Source organism: Camelina sativa, chromosome 13 (assembly GCF_000633955.1).
Source record: "Camelina sativa cultivar DH55 chromosome 13, Cs, whole genome shotgun sequence".
In the NCBI taxonomy this organism is placed as follows: domain Eukaryota; kingdom Viridiplantae; phylum Streptophyta; class Magnoliopsida; order Brassicales; family Brassicaceae; genus Camelina; species Camelina sativa.
The window spans coordinates 9,616,526-9,622,905 of record NC_025697.1 but is presented as its reverse complement, the minus strand read 5'-3'; the positions used below and the strand labels follow the sequence as shown (position 1 = coordinate 9,622,905).

The 6,380-nt window shown below is 32.0% G+C and overlaps 1 pseudogene; it reads left to right on the top strand.

Annotated features, from left to right (window-relative positions):
- LOC104736206 lies at positions 2,444 to 3,307 on the top strand (annotated as a pseudogene).

Sequence of the window (6,380 nt, the reverse complement as noted above, 5' to 3'; positions counted from 1 at the left end):
TTAAAAAAAAAAAAAAAAAAAAAACATTATAACGATGGGAATGGGGACCATATAAACAATTGATTGAGTTTGTATTATAATTTTTTTTTTTGTTTTCTGAAAAAATGTTTGTTTTGTAGTTGTTAATGGCAATGCTATGTTTTGATGTTTGGTCGTTAATTCAAAATTTTAAACGTTAAAATTTTACTGTTAGTATAATTTTTAAATCATTACTCGAGTTTTCTCTAATCTGTAATTAAAACCTGGAGTATTGTTGAATCAACAATTGTAAAATGAATAAAATTCAACTGTTGATGTTTGTCGTTTTGTTATTGACAACTAAGAAACAAATTAGTAATAAAATGTCTGGTTAATCGTTTTATCCAACGTCTGTTATATAGCCGCTGAATACAAACCTAATTAAAAAGCAAAAAAAAAATTATATATATACATAATAGATGATTAAGAAAGAAGTAGGGAAGGATCCAAATTCTTTCCTTCACAAGTGTAGCTTTCATGAAACGTGTTAACAATACTATGATAGGATGTTGACCAAACACATGTCTATCTATCAATTTATCTATATTAAATATAAAGTAATTTAAAGTCCTAATTTCATCTATGGCACAAGGGGACTACAAATGTACCAAACCATCCACTTTATATTTTACATGATACCTTTCACTTTTGGAAAAGATATTTAAAAGAGAGTTACCAATTATACTAACACCATTTGATCTACCCCAGTTATATAGTTATATATAATTGCTTCAACAAAATTTATAATTAAAACGGTTTATAAATCCAAACCGGGAGAACAAGGCATACATAAACTAATATTTAACCGACATATATAATAGAGCTTTACGTGTTAACATATCCGTTTAAATTGCAATATATGTGGAGAAAGCATAACTATCTATTTTAACCGGGTCAGAACAGTCTGTTGTAAATGCTAATGCTATTGTCGTCTTTTGTTGGTTGATCATATGTAAATATGTAATTGCAGACTTTGCTGTTGTTTATGTCATTGTTTTGAATTATTTATCTTAGTCTCATGTCAATGCCTATGCTCATAAATAAGTTCTTCGTTTGTAAAATCTTCACATCATATATAATGGGTCACCAATTTGAAAGGTTTGTTTTGATCATTTAAATATGTGGTCGACAAAAAAAAGGAAAAAAATAGTAGATAAATTAAGTCATGGTCTCTATATATACGTTATATACACGTTATTAGTCGTACTACTAAGGTGCTTAACACTTTTGGATACAAACAAGCAACCAAAAACAAAAAAACGGTGACTGCCTCGCCCTCGATATCACATTTTTAAGATGATCTCTCAAAATGGTATTGTGGTACTATAACTCAATTATACCGGTTTCAGTTGGACTTATATGCCATATGCCTTGTTTTTGCTCAAAAGAAAATATATAAAAATGCGATATGTCTTCTACGACTGTAGCAAAAAAAACGTTCAAATAGAGAAAGAACATAAATAAAAGAAACAGATACATTAATTGTAAAGTACCACATTACTTGGCATCGGTATAACTCGTTTAATAAATACACATTTTTAGCTAGTTTTGAAGATCACGATTGCCAAAATACTTAGATTTATTAGTCATCAGAAGAGTTACATATGTTTTTAAATCACTCGATCAAATTTGTAAAAATATTGTAAGCTTTTAACAAAAAAAGAATAATGGTAAAACTTACAAATACTAGGAAAGTCTATAAACAACTCTAACGATTATTTCCATAAGAACTTTCAATTTTTAAGATGTAAAAACTTTTTTTGGTTTGAATAAAGATTACATTCAATTTTTTTTTGTAGTTGTAATATTGTATTTATTAGGTCATATGCATCCAGGCTTTCTCAACTAAGTTCTCACTAATTAAAAAATAAAAAGTAACAGAAAAATAGGAGAGATAGTGAGAAACATTTCTCAAAGATTCTCATTTAAAAAATCTTAAGAAACTATTCTGAATAAATGACTAATTTTATCAGGTTATATTTTTTTTTCTGATTTCTTATTTAAAATAAATAATAATTTTATATAAAAATGATTAAAATATAATATTTTGAGAAACCCACTTAATATTTACCAATGCAGCTCTTATAAATTTTCTAATTTGAAATTAAAAACTAGTAAGAAATAAAACTTATATTTTAATAATAAGAAGTGAAAAAGATTAATATATGATTAACGCTCTAATTTTGTGGTTTAGTAATAAAAAAAGGGGTAAAATTAGCCAGTGAAAACATCATAATAACTGGAGGGAATTAATTTACAGAGCACGTGTGGAATAATAAAACGTGCTCGCTAACTAGGCATCCGCGTTGCCACGTAGGCATCATCTTCTTCAACAACGCGCATACAATCTGCGACCTCCTTCTTCTTCTTCTTATAACTGTACTTATCACACACTCATGTATATATACACTCACAAGCCGCCATTTTCACTATACTGTCATCTCCAAAACATACCTGAAGAAAATACATACATAACTAATTCCATCACTCAACCTCAAAAAAATACACAAAAACCCCATTTTATATTATCCAACTCTAGATATGGATGCTGCATCGCCCAAGTACACTGGTGTACGGAAGAGGAAGTGGGGCAAATGGGTTGCTGAGATACGTCTCCCCAACAGCCGCGAGAGGATCTGGCTCGGCTCTTTTGAATCAGCTGAGAAAGCGGCGCGTGCTTTCGACGCGGCTCTTTACTGTCTACGTGGCCCTGGGGCACGTTTCAACTTCCCAGACAATCCCCCGGTGATTCCCGGCGGTCGTTCTCTTACCCCGCAGCAGATTCAGGTCGTGGCAAGCCGTTTCGCCTGCGAGGAAGAGGAGGATCAGCTAGTACCACCGCAACCGTCTCCGCCACGTGGCGAACATAAGACGGAGGAGGAGGAGGAAGAGATAATTTCGGCACGTGGGGGAATGAGTGGTGGGAGTGGTGGGCCTATGTTAGGGCAAGTTGAGCAAGGTAATAACATCAACAACGAGGGTACTAATAGTAGTAACGACACGTCGTCGTATTGGCCTTTTATATGGGAGGACGAGAATCTTGTAGGTCCTCAAACCTCGGGGTAGTTCGGTTTTTTCACGGATGATGATTCAACCAATTTGTATTTTCCAACACAACAACAGCAGCAGCAACAGCTCTCGTCTGATTTTTACTATGATGGAGCTTGTGAAGATGATTTCTCTCATTACAGTATTAACCTTTGGAATTTCTGAGATCCAATTTTTTTCGTGATCTTGGAACATATATTCCTATATATTGATTTTTATTCAATTTATGGATTTATTTCAAGATTTCAAAATTATCTTGAACCAGCAGAATCTTCAGCTACCACCACCTAGAGGTAAAAAATCTTTGTTTGAAGCCTATATATATATATGTATGTCACAATGTAAGCAAGCCTCTTTGTTCTTCTTTATGGTGTAGTTTAATTATAGCCAGACTTCATCATCTTATTCTTCTTTTTCTTTTTTACTATACGGTATAGTCTATATATACCAATTTGCTTCACATTTCTTTTCTTTTTTTTCTTCTTCTTTGTATTTATGTGCTATGTCCACACTGTAATTTCCTTCTCTTTTCTAGGATTTGCTTGCATATTTTTGTAACAAGCCAATCTTGACCCCCCCCCCCCTATCTTTTGGTCTTAGATGGTTTTCAATGTTCATATATATATATATACATAAGGTTCCCTATGTGTTATTCTATATATAAATTACTCACGTTTTTACGTGTGTGAAAATGTTGTTATATAAATAAAACTTGTACTAAAGACTCGATACAAATATCATATGAATGATGTTAGTCCAACTAGTTCTTGAGGTGTCGTTTTAATACGGCTGAATTGTTAAAGTTATATTTGAAAGCAGATGATTTACATCTTGTGGGGTCAACACAAATATAATCAAAATATGATTACGGATTTGGACTATATATAAGCCAAAAGCAATAGCCTTCACAGCTAACAGTACAATAGATATTAGATGGATTAAATCACTGAACTGTGGCAAAGATCGAAAATTGAGATAATTTTATACCGAATAAGAGACTATAAAAGTACTTAAATAAGAGTGTTCTATGATGTTAACAGACCAAAACTAAAAAGATCCAAAACAAAGTCATTAAATCAAGTTATTAAACGTTAATTTGTGGTTTCTTTTTTTGTTTGTATATATATACAATTAGACGCAGTGAAGTTATAAGCGTTCCTTACTTATTTGCAGTAGCATGCTATGCTACAAATTAGTGTGGCAACCTTTTTCTTGTTTTTAATATAAAGAATTTATTTGTTTGATGTTCGACCACATATACTACTAGTACTAATGAATGATTCATACTTGGTGGTAAAGCTACAAAGGTTACGTAGGCGTATACTAAATTGTTGTGTATTGACAATACAGTATTGTATGTGATTGGCGGTTTTTAGTACTATACTACTATGAACGACTCTCGTTAAGGGGTACTGGGAGCGGGATGAGCAATGTGAAGCCCAATGGTCCCCAAATTTCAAGGATATCACGCTATGTAAAAATATAGCCCAATGGCCAAAAAACATATACTTTAGAAAACTGCCATATTATATAATTAACAAAATACATTTGTGGTTGTATGAACGAACGATTATATGATTTGTATCCCTGCGCAAGTGGGAAGTTCGCTGACAGCGAAGTACTGGATGGTGATTTCGATAGCATGATTTATATATTTTCTACTGGCATAGTGTCAAAAGACCTCGAGTTTACGTACGAGTTCTCCAAGATCAACCCGATGTCAACTTTTTAAGTACATCTCGTCTTCAACCAAGCTTTGAACCAATCCTGGTTTAATTTCTGATATGTGTAAACCGATTGATCACTTGATTTGTGCCTGAAAAACTCGTACCAGAGTTTCTTCTCTTTTTAAACCCAAACTCGAAACCTCCTTTTACGGACTTGGTCAGTTCTCTTCTTCACACAATCTCAGCCACTATATCACTACAGTCTGATTCTTGACGAGTATAAATCATGCAAGCACCACGTTACGCTCTAAGGTTGTATGCGATCATATTCGAAATCAAAGCTCGCTAGAGATGGTTTTTAAAATCTAAACTGTTTCGATTGGCTTATGTTTTAATTATCAACTCTAAAACTTATGTTGAACTCAAGATTAGCTCTAACTCTGGTTTCGGAGAGACCGAGAGAGCCTACCCATAAGTGATAAGTCAATTCCAGGACCACGATCAACGGGCCCTCCTTAATTGCTTATTAAATTCTAGTTAGCTCCATATAATTTTTTTATGGCATGTCTAACTAAAAAAAGTAGCTCGTACAAACTTTACTTCTTTTCATTTAATAGAGAAACCCTTACCCATAAAAAAACCACGTACGTAATAACGTATACGTAACATACGTAATAGTTAATGTGTGCTTTTTTAACTTATTATCGTGTGGACATTTCGTGACGAATAGAGAAGGTTCTTTATTTGCAAGACAAATTCAACAATACTTAGCATCGACGTTAAGATAATTTAATCTGTTTTGGTCTTCAAACAGAGAAAATTACTTCCATCATAGAAGATTACTAATGGAGCTAAGGTCCAAATTTATTAATTTACACCAAAAATAAGTAAATATTGTATCACCACAACTCAAATTGTGTCCTTCATTACAACATCACGGACGGGCAATATGAATTACAGCTTGATTTCCTCATTAATATTGTACATGTAATTGGCTCCTAGTTATATATACACTATTAAGTTAAAATAAACAGTACAGTTTCTTCGACCCAAGGTTATGTAAGTTTCTTGCGTTTTTTTTTGTTAGTCACTTTCTAGAAACTACTTTTTAAATAACCTAAAAAGATGTTTACCTAAATTTCTATAAATTTGTTTGATTGGCAGTACAAAGCAGAACATCATTATTACAGGTAAATTATACAAAACTTAGAGAACAAATTAACTATTCAATTCATATATTCAAGCTAAATACTATTAAACAATAACCATAAATACACGTTGTTTGAACTATTTCCTTCTTCCCTTAACTCTGAATCACTAATTAAAACTAACTGATCTCCAACAAATAACTCCAAAATTATACAGAAGATAAAAAAAAAAAAAAAAAAAAAAAAAAAAAAAAAAAAAAAAAAAAAAAAAAAAAAAAAAAAANATTAACAAATTGTAGGAAAGCAGTCAATAAGTGCAATTTGTTTCTTCTTCTTTTGACATCTGTCTACATATGCAATAATTCATCCAACAATTCAAAACTAATAACATCTCTTTCTCTCTATCTCTATCGAGTTAATTTACCTCTCGGTCTCTCTCAAAAAAGCTTAATATATTTTGTTATCTTGATCCGAAAAAGGCAAAAAAAAAAAAAAAAAA